At 34.8% G+C, this 12,922-nt stretch overlaps 1 long non-coding RNA gene across 1 annotated transcript; it reads left to right on the top strand.

Annotated features, from left to right (window-relative positions):
• Positions 1-390: 390 nt before the first annotated feature.
• On the top strand, positions 391-3,469 carry LOC136061758 (uncharacterized). Its single transcript, XR_010623605.1, has 3 exons — positions 391-542; positions 1,265-1,404; positions 3,158-3,469. It is a non-coding gene; the product is annotated as an uncharacterized LOC136061758 (long non-coding RNA).
• The last annotated feature ends 9,453 nt before the right edge of the window (positions 3,470-12,922 follow it).

Below are 12,922 nucleotides of genomic sequence, written 5' to 3' on the forward strand. Positions count from 1 at the left end.
ATAAAAGAAAAATGATACCTAACCTTATCTCCACCATAAAGCCCAATCTTTATAGCTTTAATTATAGACATGTATCTCACATAAATAATGGCTAGCATGAAGCCCAAACCTATATGTTGTCCACCATAAAGCCCAAACCCAGCCGAATGGTCTTTAATTTTTAACAGCAAAAAACCCTTTGCGTCTCCCCACCTTTTTGCTTTACCCTGTTTCACGGTTTCAAGCTTGCTAACAGTAGCCTCTCTCTTCCAAAGACAGTTTCAAATCGTCAGAGTTCAGACTTCAGATTCATAATGCCAGGGCTCTCACGGCTCTTCCTTCCTCCAAATGTTCAAGTCCTTTCAGTTGCTCCGTTTCAGAAAAACCAAAGGCAGGGTGGATTTTTTACGGTCTCCATTTATCTTTTAGTTTTGTTTTTAATTTTTCCATTCTACTTATCTTTCAACCTTGCAGTGCCACGACAACACAATTGAAGAGCTCATCACCAAGAGCTTCAACAACGTCATCTAGCAATCAGACTGGCTAGATGAATATGGAGAAAGGTACATCATGACAACAATACCTAATCTTTCTCCCTCTCTCTCTTTGGTATTGGAACATCCACGTTTCATTTTTTAATCCTTTTGGGTTTTCGATTTTGGCTTATTTTTATTTTATTTAGTTTCTCAATTTTTGGAATTCTATTTTATTTTTTTCTTTGGTTTCTTAATGCCGCACAAGTGTTTGAAGAAATGCTTAAACTGAACTTTGGATTGGATGAGTGGAACCCAATTGCAATGCTATTTACATATTTCTTTTAAATTTTGTTGTCAATTGTGATATCAATATTAGTTCTTTGGAAATTTGGTTTTCTTTTTAAGGTTGTGGTTTTATTCAAGTATATGTAGTGAGATTGACCTATGTAAGCTCTACATATATATTCATATTGGTATATTCAGTTTGTGTTTGCCAATTGGGTTTGTGTGTGGCCTTGGGTCCTTGCTATCTAATTGTTAATTTCTCTCCCTCAAAATGCTGAAAACTTTGTTATGTTGAGTTATTTGGGTTTCGTTTGAATGGTTTTTGCTGTTTTTTACAGATAAACCTTGGCTTTGGGAATTTTTTTTTTAATTTTCTGTTAATAAAGTATATTTACACTCAAAAGTTGTTGGGTTAGTAAGTGAAGGGTTCCAGTGTTGATTAGCTTCTTATTTTTGGTTTTTAGGGTGCATATACTTTATAGGAATTTGAAAATGTTTTGGTGTTTTGGCTGCTTTTTGTTCAGGTGAATTTCATGTAAGATGTGGTTGAGATTTGTAATAGAAATTGGATGTGAAGTTGACCACAAAGCACTTACATGCCTTAAAATCAAATCTACCATCTGGTATGGATGTGCATATTCTACCTCCAATTCTTAGAGTACAGGTAATGTCCTCTTTAGACTTATCAATCTTTGAAGCCTATTTAGTTACATGATTAGTTTGTATCTTTAAGATTTTTCCATAATGTTCCATTTTTTAGGTTTTAGTAGTTATTGAAAAGAGACACAACTTGATTATTTACTATTTAATGGTCCTTTCTTCTTCTTCTTTTATTTGGTTTTTTTGTGTGGATTGCAAATTGTCAAAGTTGAACTTTGAAGGAAAATTACTAGCTAGGGTGCCTCAACATTATTTTGGAGCATGAGATGCTTTTTTCACTATAGTGAGGAAAGTCAATTTACTTTCTATAATATTGTGCCTTTTGTTTTCCGTATCTCAATGCATTATTTCTAATACCTTTCAAAAATTAGGATCTCTATGGACTGATCTTAGAACCTCCAGCTTTATTAGGCAAATCAATTAATTTATGAGAGGTTTATGTGTAGATTACTGTGTAGAAGTCAGATTAAATCTCTTGAGAGGTTTATGCTTTGAGGAACGGAACGGTCGACTCTTGAGATTAAATCTCTCCTCCTCCACTCTTTGTTTGCTTGGTGTTCTACTTTCTCTTCTTTTTCTTGCTCTAATCTTTTTGTTATGCTTGATCATTGTAATTTTCGATCTTGATGTAAATCTTTCCATGTACACTCCTGGTGTACCTGGGGCTTTTGTTTTATGAAATATCGTTATTTATTATAAAAAAAAAATACCGTTTAGAAGTCAAATGGATACAGGGAGAACAGAGAGATTGTAGAGAAATAGGTTCAACTATTTTGTACTCCCTATTTCTTAGTCACAGCTATGACTGCAATGTACACATTCAGTTGATAAAAATTAAATTTACAAAATTAGTTGGCTAGAAACATGAGGTATCATAATTGCAAATTGTTTATAAAATCCTTGACATGAATAAAGGAATTGTCTTAGAGTGATTTGTAAGTAGATTTTAATACAGTAGAAAAATAAATTTAAATTTCCATTTTATATGTTGGGTATGATTTGGTGCACATCAATCAATCATTACATTAATGCTTTGTTCATAATTTCTTTATATAATGTTATCAAATAATCCAAGATGTGGAAGGAGTTGAACTATGTGGTACCCTTAAAAATTTTGTTGACTTAGCAGCATGTTAAAAGTACAATTTAGTTCTTTCTCTTCTTTTTTAAACAATTTTTATAAGTAATGGAAGAATTATTCACTAATGGGATAGGTTCTTTGGATGACTTGGACATGGGAAATAACACAAAATTAAGTGCAGAGAATACTCAACTAAGCTAGAAGTTTTTTAAGTAGTTTATTAGTTTCTCATTTGTTTTACTGTTTATCCTGGCTGTGAATGTATGTTTAGACTGCAATAATGAAAATTGGTTTATAAGAGATGAGGACATTTACCAAGTTATTGTTTTCATTTGTCAAGGATACCACCTTCTTTGAGATCCATGGTGTGGTTGATCTGAAGAGAACATGCTATAAGGAAGTAGATAATTGTAACATTTATCCATGCATAATTTGCAGAAAGAAACAACTACAGGTTTATAGCATAAAGGCAAGTTAAATGATTTGTAATATAAATGCACAGACCCGTAAGATAGTTGGAGAGGACTGGATAATAATACTAATGGTTTCTTTGCTATATTACATGGAGAATTATGCTAAGATTAAGTACTTTTAATGATCTTTTTGTGCAAGGATAATTTGTAATTAAAAATATATTTGCAACATAGCAGTATGACATAAACGTTTTGGTTTACAGACTCATCAAGTTTAAATGTCAAGGTGCTTCAATTCCGAGGGTAGTAGCTCGAGATGAAATGCAGTCTTATGTTAAAGCTTGGACAAAGAAATTTAATTTGAATGATGCTTTAATGACAGAAGCAGTGGTCATTAAAGGATCATTGTAATCAAAGGGTTGGAGCATATGGTTTATTGTGTAGGGACTGTGGCATTATTATGAATCCAATGGATGAATATTTTTAATAGAGTTTAAACAGATACTTTGATTGGTACAATCTCTCTCTCTCTCCAACACGAGTTGTAATGAAGCTGAAAAGGATAGAAGTTGTTAACATGCATATTCTTTTGAAAAGTTTTGAGAATACAATGTATTTAAACAGATATTCCAAGTATTTTTCTGTGCATCGCACGGGTTAGCGACTAGTTAGAATAAATTTATATACAAAATTGAGCCTAACCTAAACTTCTATACCAACTCACCAACTAGCTATAACAACAGAAACCAAACCAACTCTAACAGCTAGCAAAGCAATGATATAATCTCTGCACTGTAAACAAAACAATGCTGTAAAAAGACAAGAAACCCTTTATAGGAATGGATTGAGTTTAGATACAAACTAGTTTGGAAAAAAAAAAAAAAAACCCTCCAAATCGCTAAATGGCAACATAATAAAGTTTTGTATGTCTTGGTCATGTGAGATGCACACGACTAACATAATAAGCTAGCTGCTTGGAGGGCTGGTGCTTCAATTGTCCACAATAATATTTCTAGATGTAGTAGTCAAATGCTAAACCACCTACCAGAACTGGAATTGGAATTCTTTATACAATTGCATTGATGCTTTGTAGTACACGAAAGGAGACAAAAGGAAAAACAAAGGCCCAACCACGATAGCTACAATGAAGTACAAAAAACAATATAACGCAACGAATTCTACAAGGGTCACGACCAGACCGTGGTAGTATCGTTTTAGAGATTTATATAAGAAGATTCGGTATGATAATTCTTGAACATTAAAGATTGTAAATCTGTAATGGTGGCAAGTGAGGAAGTAAGATGTTTTAGAAAGTAGAATATTTGAGGAAATGGTAGATGTTTTAGTAAGGAGAATATATGAGGAAGAGGCAACGGTTGGAGGCTCGAAGTCGAAGCAGTTAATTTGTAGGCCGCTTTAAAGTGTCGTTTAAGATTTTCAAAGTGACCATTGGTCCTTTTAAGAAGATAACATTTTTTTTAATAAAAAAAATTTACTAAACCTAAAGATCTAGTGACACAACTTTTTTTTTTTTTTATTTGTTAAAAATTTTGTGAGTGTTGAAAGGTAAAAGTAATATCAATCGAGTGACACAACTTTTTTTTTAATTTGTTAAAATATTTTGTCAGTGTTGAAAAGTAAAAGTAATATCAACTATGAATCAATATGAAAGTGATTTCAGTAAGTTATGGAAAGAATTATGCCCATAATAAAGTAGCTGATAAAATCATTTGAACTTTGGAGAGCATGAGCATGTACTTGTGACTTGTCCAAGAAAAATTTATAATGCAATCAATCCCAAGCCAAATTGATGACAGATACAGGTAACAGCTCTAACTTCTTCGAGGTTCTTGAGTGTGCTTCGCTTGACAAATCCTCCTTTGATCTTTTCGCTATGATGGTCTCTGCAATTTGGCTGTAAATAAATAAGGTTCTACTGGGCAAATCTACATTGCCACTTAGGCAAATCCCTTCCTTGGCTTTTGGTGCTCTTCAAGAGTTCAATCAGCTGCGCCTAATCACGCAACAATCCAAGGACAGCTCGTGCAGTGCATTGGAGGCCACCCCTTTCAACCTATGTAAAGGGGAACTTCGACAGTGCGATTTTCTCACAAGATCGACTAGCTAGCATCAACATTATAATCCAGAATGATCAAAGATTAGTTATGGCTGCTCTCTCACAACAAATTCCACTACCTACTTCGGTGGAGATGGTGGAAGTGTTAGTAGCTCGTCGGGCTTTGGTTTTTCCTAAGGAACTCGAGTTTGACAAGGTGATTATGGAAGGAGATTCTGAAAATACTATTACCTCTATTAATGGAGGTCACATGGACTACTCTTCTTTGGGTCATGTACTGCAAGACATCAAATGTTTGTTTTCTAGTTTTTCCTATATTTCAATTAAGCATATTAATAGAGAAGGGAGCTGTGTTGCCCATAAGCTTGCTAGAAGGGTTGCCAGGTACCCTTTTCTTATTTGGATGGAGTTTGTTCCAGCAAACATTCTCGATCTGTACTAGCATGATCTATTAGGATGCAATAATATGATCTCTACCCTATAGGGGATTTTTCCAAAAAAAAAAAAAAAAAAACTTTTGGGGATTGGTTTCATTTTGTCCAATATAATAATGTCATATCATTTTTATAATCTAAAATAAATAAATAATTAAAAATGACATGACATTATTTTATTGGATGAATTAAACACATATAACAAACTTATGTGGCACTTAACAGAAAATATGAATAGGCAGCTGCTGATGCAAAGATAGTAGAACTTTCAGGAGTAAAATTCAAAATTTGAAATATCAAGGTGTAAAATCCAAACACCCCTCCCAAACTTTAGGAGTGTAGTTTTCAATTTAGCCTTAATATTTTAATAAAGTGCTTCTATTTGTTTCCATAAAATAAAAAATAAAAATAAAAAATGAAAAATTGCATGCGTTTCATTGTTATCCTTAAAAAACAAATATTTAGAAATATAACAAAATTCTTACAAGATACAATCTAATGTGGGGTGTTTTGAAAAATGTTGATAAGCATTTTGGGAATCCAAATAGAAAGAAGAAGCCCAGCAACACAGACAAAAAAGAGTTGGTAAATGGATAGAAAAACCACTAAGCCCAAGCGGCAGGAATAATGGATCACAAGTCCATGAAATAAATAAATGGGTTTTGAGAAAGTAAACAAGCTTAAAGGAACCCGGAAAGAGAGAAATAGCAAACCCATGGGCAGTATATAATGTAGAAAAGTAAGAATGGGCCACAGTAGGCCCAAAATAATGCAAGCAAAGAAAGTAAGAGGTTGATGGCAAGCTCATGAGCCCCAAGGATAAGAGATAAGGTAATTGGGCCGGGGAAGCCCAAAGAAGTTAGTAAAAGCCCATGAGAATGCAGAGTTAGGAAAAGGACCAAGGAAGTCCAAGGAAAGCAAATGAGTCAAGGATGCCAAAGAGTAAACAAATGGGACACAGGAACCCACAAGTATTGTAACAAAAGAACCAATGGTCATACTGAGCCATTGAGAGAAGAATAAACGGCGGGCTCAAAGAGGCCCAACAGGATTGGGTCAAATAACATCGCAATAGGAATGACAAAGTGGTATGACAGGAAATGATAGTAGTAAAAGAGTAGGCTGAAAGAAGGCAAAGCCCACCATCAAATAAAACCCAACCCTTAAAGGGAGCAAGCCATAAAAGAAAGAGAAATCAGAAAACAGCTCACATAAGAAGTCAAGGACGGACGACAGATTGTGCAGGCAAGCCTCCAGACCACAACGAACGCATAAGCAGCATGCAGATTTTGGACATACATAGAAGAGAGGCACGCGCAACGCCCAGACATCACCAACCTGTACCCAGCCAATACAGGACACGGTGAGGTCATGGGTCAAAGGTAAAAGGGCATGGTCTGGCGATGGGGAGAGGGAAAAACTTATTATGAGGTTCCTGCTCAAGCTCTTTTGAGGGAAATATCCTGCTGGGATGACGTACCACCCAAAAGAAGTAAGGATGAGTTGGAACCACTAGGTGCATGTCATGAGGGATAGAGAAAGAGTGAGCACGCACACCGTAGCAAGTAAAGGTGTCACGACCAAAAAAAAAAAAAAAAAAGTTTGACAAGGTGATTATGGAAGGAGATTCTGAAAATACTATTACCTCTATTAATGGAGGTCACATGGACTACTCTTCTTTGGGTCATGTACTGCAAGACATCAAATGTTTGTTTTCTAGTTTTTCCTATATTTCAATTAAGCATATTAATAGAGAAGGGAGCTGTGTTGCCCATAAGCTTGCTAGAAGGGTTGCCAGGTACCCTTTTCTTATTTGGATGGAGTTTGTTCCAGCAAACATTCTCGATCTGTACTAGCATGATCTATTAAGGATGCAATAATATGATCTCTACCCTATAGGGGATTTTTCTCCAAAAAAAAAAAAAAACTTTTTGGATTGGTTTCATTTTGTCCAATATAATAATGTCATATCATTTTTATAATCTAAAATTAATAAATAATTAAAAATGACATGATATTATTTTATTAGATGAATTAAACACATATAACAAACTTATGTGGCACTTAACAGAAAATATGAATAAGCAGCTGCTGATGCAAAGATAGTAGAACTTTCAGGAGTAAAATTCAAAATTTGAAATATCAAGGTGTAAAATCCAAACACCCCTCCCAAACTTTAGGAGTGTAGTTTTCAATTTAACCTTAATATTTTAATAAAGTGCTTCTGTTTGTTTCCATAAAATAAAAAATAAAAATGAAAAATGAAAAATTGCATGCGTTTCATTGTTATCCTTAAAAAACAAATATTTAGAAATATAACAAAATGCTTACAAGATACAATCTAATGTGGGGTGTTTTGAAAAATGTTGATGAGCATTTTGGGAATCCAAATAGAAAGAAGAAGCCCAGCAACACAGACAAAAAAGAGTTGGTAAATGGATAGAAAAACCACTAAGCCCAAGCGGCAGGAATAATGGATCACAAGTCCATGAAATAAATAAATGGGTTTTGAGAAAGTAAACAAGCTTAAAGGAACCCGAAAAGAGAGAAATAGCAAACCCATGGGCAATATATAATGTAGAAAAGTAAGAATGGGCCACAGCAGGCCCAAAGTAATGCAAGCAAAGAAAGTAAGAGGTTGATGGCAAGCTCATGAGCCCCAAGGATAAGGGATAAGGGATAAGGTAATTGGGCCAGGGAAGCCCAAAGAAGTTAGTAAAAGCCCATGAGAATGCAGAGTTAGGAAAAGGACCAAGGAAGCCTAAGGAAAGCAAATGAGTCAAGGATGCCAAAGAGTAAACAAATTGGACACAGGAACCCGCAAGTATTGTAATAAAAGAACCAATGGTCATACTGAGCCATTGAGAGAAGAATAAACGGCGGGCTCAAAGAGGCCTAACAGGATTGGGTCAAATAACATCGCAATAGGAATGACAAAGTGGTATGGCAGGAAATGATAGTAGTAAAAGAGTAGGCTGAAAGAAGGCAAAGCCCACCATCAAATAAAACCTAACCCTTAAAGGAAGCAAGCCATAAAAGAAAGAGAAATTAGAAAACAGCTCACATAAGAAGTCAAGGACAGACGACAGATTGTGCAGGCAAGCCTCCAGACCACAACGAACGCATAAGCAGCATGCAGATTTTGGACATACATAGAAGAGAGGCACGCGCAACGCCCAGACATCACCAGCCTGTACCCAGCCAATACAGGACACGGTGAGGTCATGGGTCAAAGGTAAAAGGGCATGGTCTGGCGATGGGGAGAGGGAAAAACTTATTATGAGGTTCCTGCTCAAGCTCTTTTGAGGGAAATATCCTGCTGGGATGACGTACCACCCAAAAGAAGTAAGGATGAGTTGGAACCACTAGGTGCCTGCCATGAGGGATAAAGAAAGAGTGAGCACGCACACCTGAGCAAGTAAAGGTGTCACGACCAAAAAAAAAAAAAAAACAGTCTTCTTTGTCTAGTGATGGGGAGTGGCACAGCCAACACAGACGAACTAATGGTGGTCGGCAAGTACACCCAGATTAGACAAAGGTGGTTAAAGGCTAAAATAGTAAAACCCGATCACGGTAGGCACTATAAAAAGGGGCCCTTGCCGTGCACAAGGGGGATCACAATCACAATAAGAGGAACCTCTAAGAAAAACCATAGAATAGAAAATGAGTACTGAGAAAAAAAGAGGAAAAATAAAGATAAAAGGGGAAATTAGAAAAGAAGGAAAGAAAAACAGAAAGTTAGAACGGCAGGCATGCACCAATAGGTTAATTCCCTCTCTCCCTCTCAAAGTCCTGCTCTCTACCAAAAAGCAAAGGATTCTTTTGAAAACCAACCATTCAGGTCCGTTTCCCTTAAAGTGATCAATTTCCACGACAGGATTTCCACGAGAGATTATTCGCATTGAGGAAAAACATTCTTTCCTCTCTGGTCTTGGTCTTGTGGCATAGCTTGGCATATCAAATTGATCTAATTTCTTTCTTTTGTTAAGTTGTGTCTCGCCCACTTATTCCCCCTACTTTCTTTACAAAAGTGCTTGTTATTATTGTGATTATCTTTTTTAATTGGGGATTATTTATTCATTTTGATTAAAAAGCCAAAGTACTTTCTTTTGTTATCATTATCATGTCTGTTTGCCACAACTCATCTAAAGTAGTTCTGTCTGTCGTAAGCATGCTCTTGGCAAATGATGTATAGTTTGCACACAAGCTGAACCAAATTGAGTTGCAGTTGGATCAGTCTCAACTCCCTTACTCAAAATACTTAGGGCCCAATACCACAGAAGGCAGCCCAACCCAATATTGTAAAAAAGGCCCACAACAAAAAGTGAGTGTGTAAAATAGAAAAAATAAATAAATAAATAAAGGTTCTTATACTAAAATAAACATGAATTTTTGCACAAGCTAATGCAAATTCTCTAAGTGTTGGAAAATAAAAGTAATGTTAACGGTGAATTTATGTGAAAATGATTGATCATCACTCACAATTGGCCACTTTAGAAAGTTGTGGAAATTTATTTTTATTTTTATTTTTTTAAGGATAAACTGCAAAAAATTGTGGAAAAAGTTACCACCAATAAAATTGTTGATAAAATAGATTTGTAATTTGGAGAGCACGAGCATGTAGTTGTCCAAGAGAAAATTTCTAGCACACTCAATTCCAAGGTAAAAAATTGATTTATATATGTTTTTAGTCCCCAACTTTTGGAATTGATTTCATTTTAGTCATCTTAATTTTTTTTTTTTTTTCATTATAATCTTTAATCTTTTTCTTTTAATAAAGTTTGTTTCATTGTTATCCTCAACAAAAGGAAATTTAGATATGTCAAACAAAATGCTTACAGGAGGAAAGAAAATTTACACCCACAAAATAATCCACATTTAGATGCAATTCCTCACACCTTCAAATATATATATATATATATATAATCCAAAATATGGAATACCCAAACAAATGAGCTGCAAAAGTTTCAAGAATATACACTTTTTTTAATTAAAAAAAAATCCAAAACAACAGAAAAGGTTTAAAAAAATCACCCAAACCAAGTACAAATATACCCAAAGCCAACACCATAAAGATCCAAACACTACCTTAGTCACCCCTCTAATAGACCCATCAAGAGATTCAAGACCCAAGCGTGGAAACTAAAATCCTCATTGCAATGCGAGTTTACTAATTAAATACAAGCATGAGTTTAGTAGATACATATTCTTAGATAAAAGTACAATGTATTCCCTAATTAAATTACAAACACTTCTTTACATTGATCAATCAAAGTACAAATAATCACTATTAAAAAAATTACATTTAATATTATCCTTTACAAGTAATATTAAATTTAAATACAAATATAGGATTCAAGCAATATCCACTATCTATCTATACAGTGAATTTAAAGGATGGTACCAATTAGAAACATAGCAATCTTTGGGCCAAGTCGCCACCCACTTCGGCTTGTTAAAATCAATTCTCAAATTAGAACACCGAGCCCAATAAGACTGAGCGTATCCTTCAGTCCATACGACTATCTCCATGCCAAAAATCACAGCCCCATTGTCTCTATCTTTCCTGATATCCTCCAAAAGCCAATCCTTCACATCCATTTGATCCTCCCCTTCCAAACCTGTTGTGGAAAATTTGACACTCATGGTTGTCTGACCAAGAACTTCCCACACTGGTACTACATTCGTTGAGTTAACAGCGAGGACATGATCTTTAAAAGAGACAAAAGCTTCAATACGTTCGAAGAATGATTCTTTTGAGTAAAGTGGGGTTACAGAATTGGGCGGGGGAGGCACGTATTCGACAATGGTGAATTTGGCTACCCATTCAGCAACTAATTGTGAATCTAAAGTATCAAATTTTGAAACAGAGAGATAGTGAAGGAATACTTCAGGGGGTGGATCATCCATTGAAAATATGACCAATGTGAATATGCTTAGTAAGAATATTATAGGGATAGGCACAAATAAGATACATAACGAGGAAGGGTCTTTTTGAGGGACCTTACATGTGGTTTTGGACCCATAAGACCTTGGCAGAGAGGATTTGGAGTAGGAGGAGGTCATAGTTAAACCTTAAAAGGAATTAATAGCATTTGGAGTTGGAGGATTTAGACCCATAAGACCCTATTTTGTTATATTACTCTAATTAGAATTACAATTAAAATGATATTTATATACAAGATCAAGCCTAACCTTCTCTAACAGAAGTATGTTAGCTTGCTTAAATAATTAACTACAACAAATATAGTTAACAGAAACTAAACAAACTCTAACGGCTAGCAAAGCAACGGCTATAATCTCTGCACTGTAGACAAAGATATAACTCAGTTATGAAAAAATCCTTCTAAACAGCTAGGTGACAACATAATAAAGTTATATGTCTTAGTTATGTGAGATGCACATGGCCAACGTAATAAGGGATCTCTCAATGTTCTCACATAAGAGGTGGGCCCTATACATGGGACCCACCATGGGGCCTATCCCCTATGTGAGAACTCGGAGCACTACTCCAAACTATGTAAGAATTGCCCCTTAATAAGATGTATTGCTAAACCACCTACCAGAACCTGAAATTGAAATTCTTTATATAATTGCATTGATTCCTTGATGTACACGGAATGAGGCCAAAATGAAAAAGCAAAGACAATAACCAAGATAGCTACAATTTAAGTACAAAAAATAATAAAACACAACGAATTCTACAAGGGATCACAACCACACCTTGGTAGGGTCGTTTTAGCGATTTATAATTTTATATAAGAAGATTGAATATGATATTTCTTGAATTTTAGAAGTTTGGAAATCTGTAATGGTGGGAAGAGAGGATGCGTAAAATTGAGAAAAGTGCTCAATTTTGGGATATATTTTTAGTCCTCAACTTTTGGAATTTGTTTCGTTTTAGTCATCGTAAAATTTTTTATTTCATTATAATCTTTAATCATTTAATAAACTGCATGGGCTTCATTGTTATCCTTAACAAACGAAAATTTAGTATGTAACAAAATGCTTACCAGAGGAAAGAAAATTTAAACCCATAAAATAATCCACATTTTTTAGATGCAACTCCTCACAACTCCACATATCATATATTTTTCACAATTTTGCACACAAAGCCACACTATTTAGTTGCTCGTAAAATGTGGGAAAATATAATGAATGAAAAGAATATACTATAAAAAAGAGGTCGAAAATATCTCCCAAACCAAGCATTAAAAAAAATTTTAAAAATAATTAAAAAATAAAAATAAAAATAAAAATAAAAAACCAATATACCCAAAGGCAACATCATAAAGATCCAAACACTACCTTTGTCACCCCCTCTAATAAAACCATCCAACCACTATCGTGTGCCATGTAGGGTCATAGATCCATAAAGACCCAAGCCCCTCATCTAAACCAAAATCCTCGTTGTGATGCAAGCTTACTAATTAAATACAAACACGAGTCTAGTAGATATATATTATTAGATAAGTACATTATATTCCCTAATTAAATTACAAACACATCGTCCTATC

Source organism: Quercus suber, unplaced genomic scaffold (assembly GCF_002906115.3).
Source record: "Quercus suber isolate HL8 unplaced genomic scaffold, Cork oak 2.0 scaffold_349, whole genome shotgun sequence".
NCBI lineage: Eukaryota > Viridiplantae > Streptophyta > Magnoliopsida > Fagales > Fagaceae > Quercus > Quercus suber.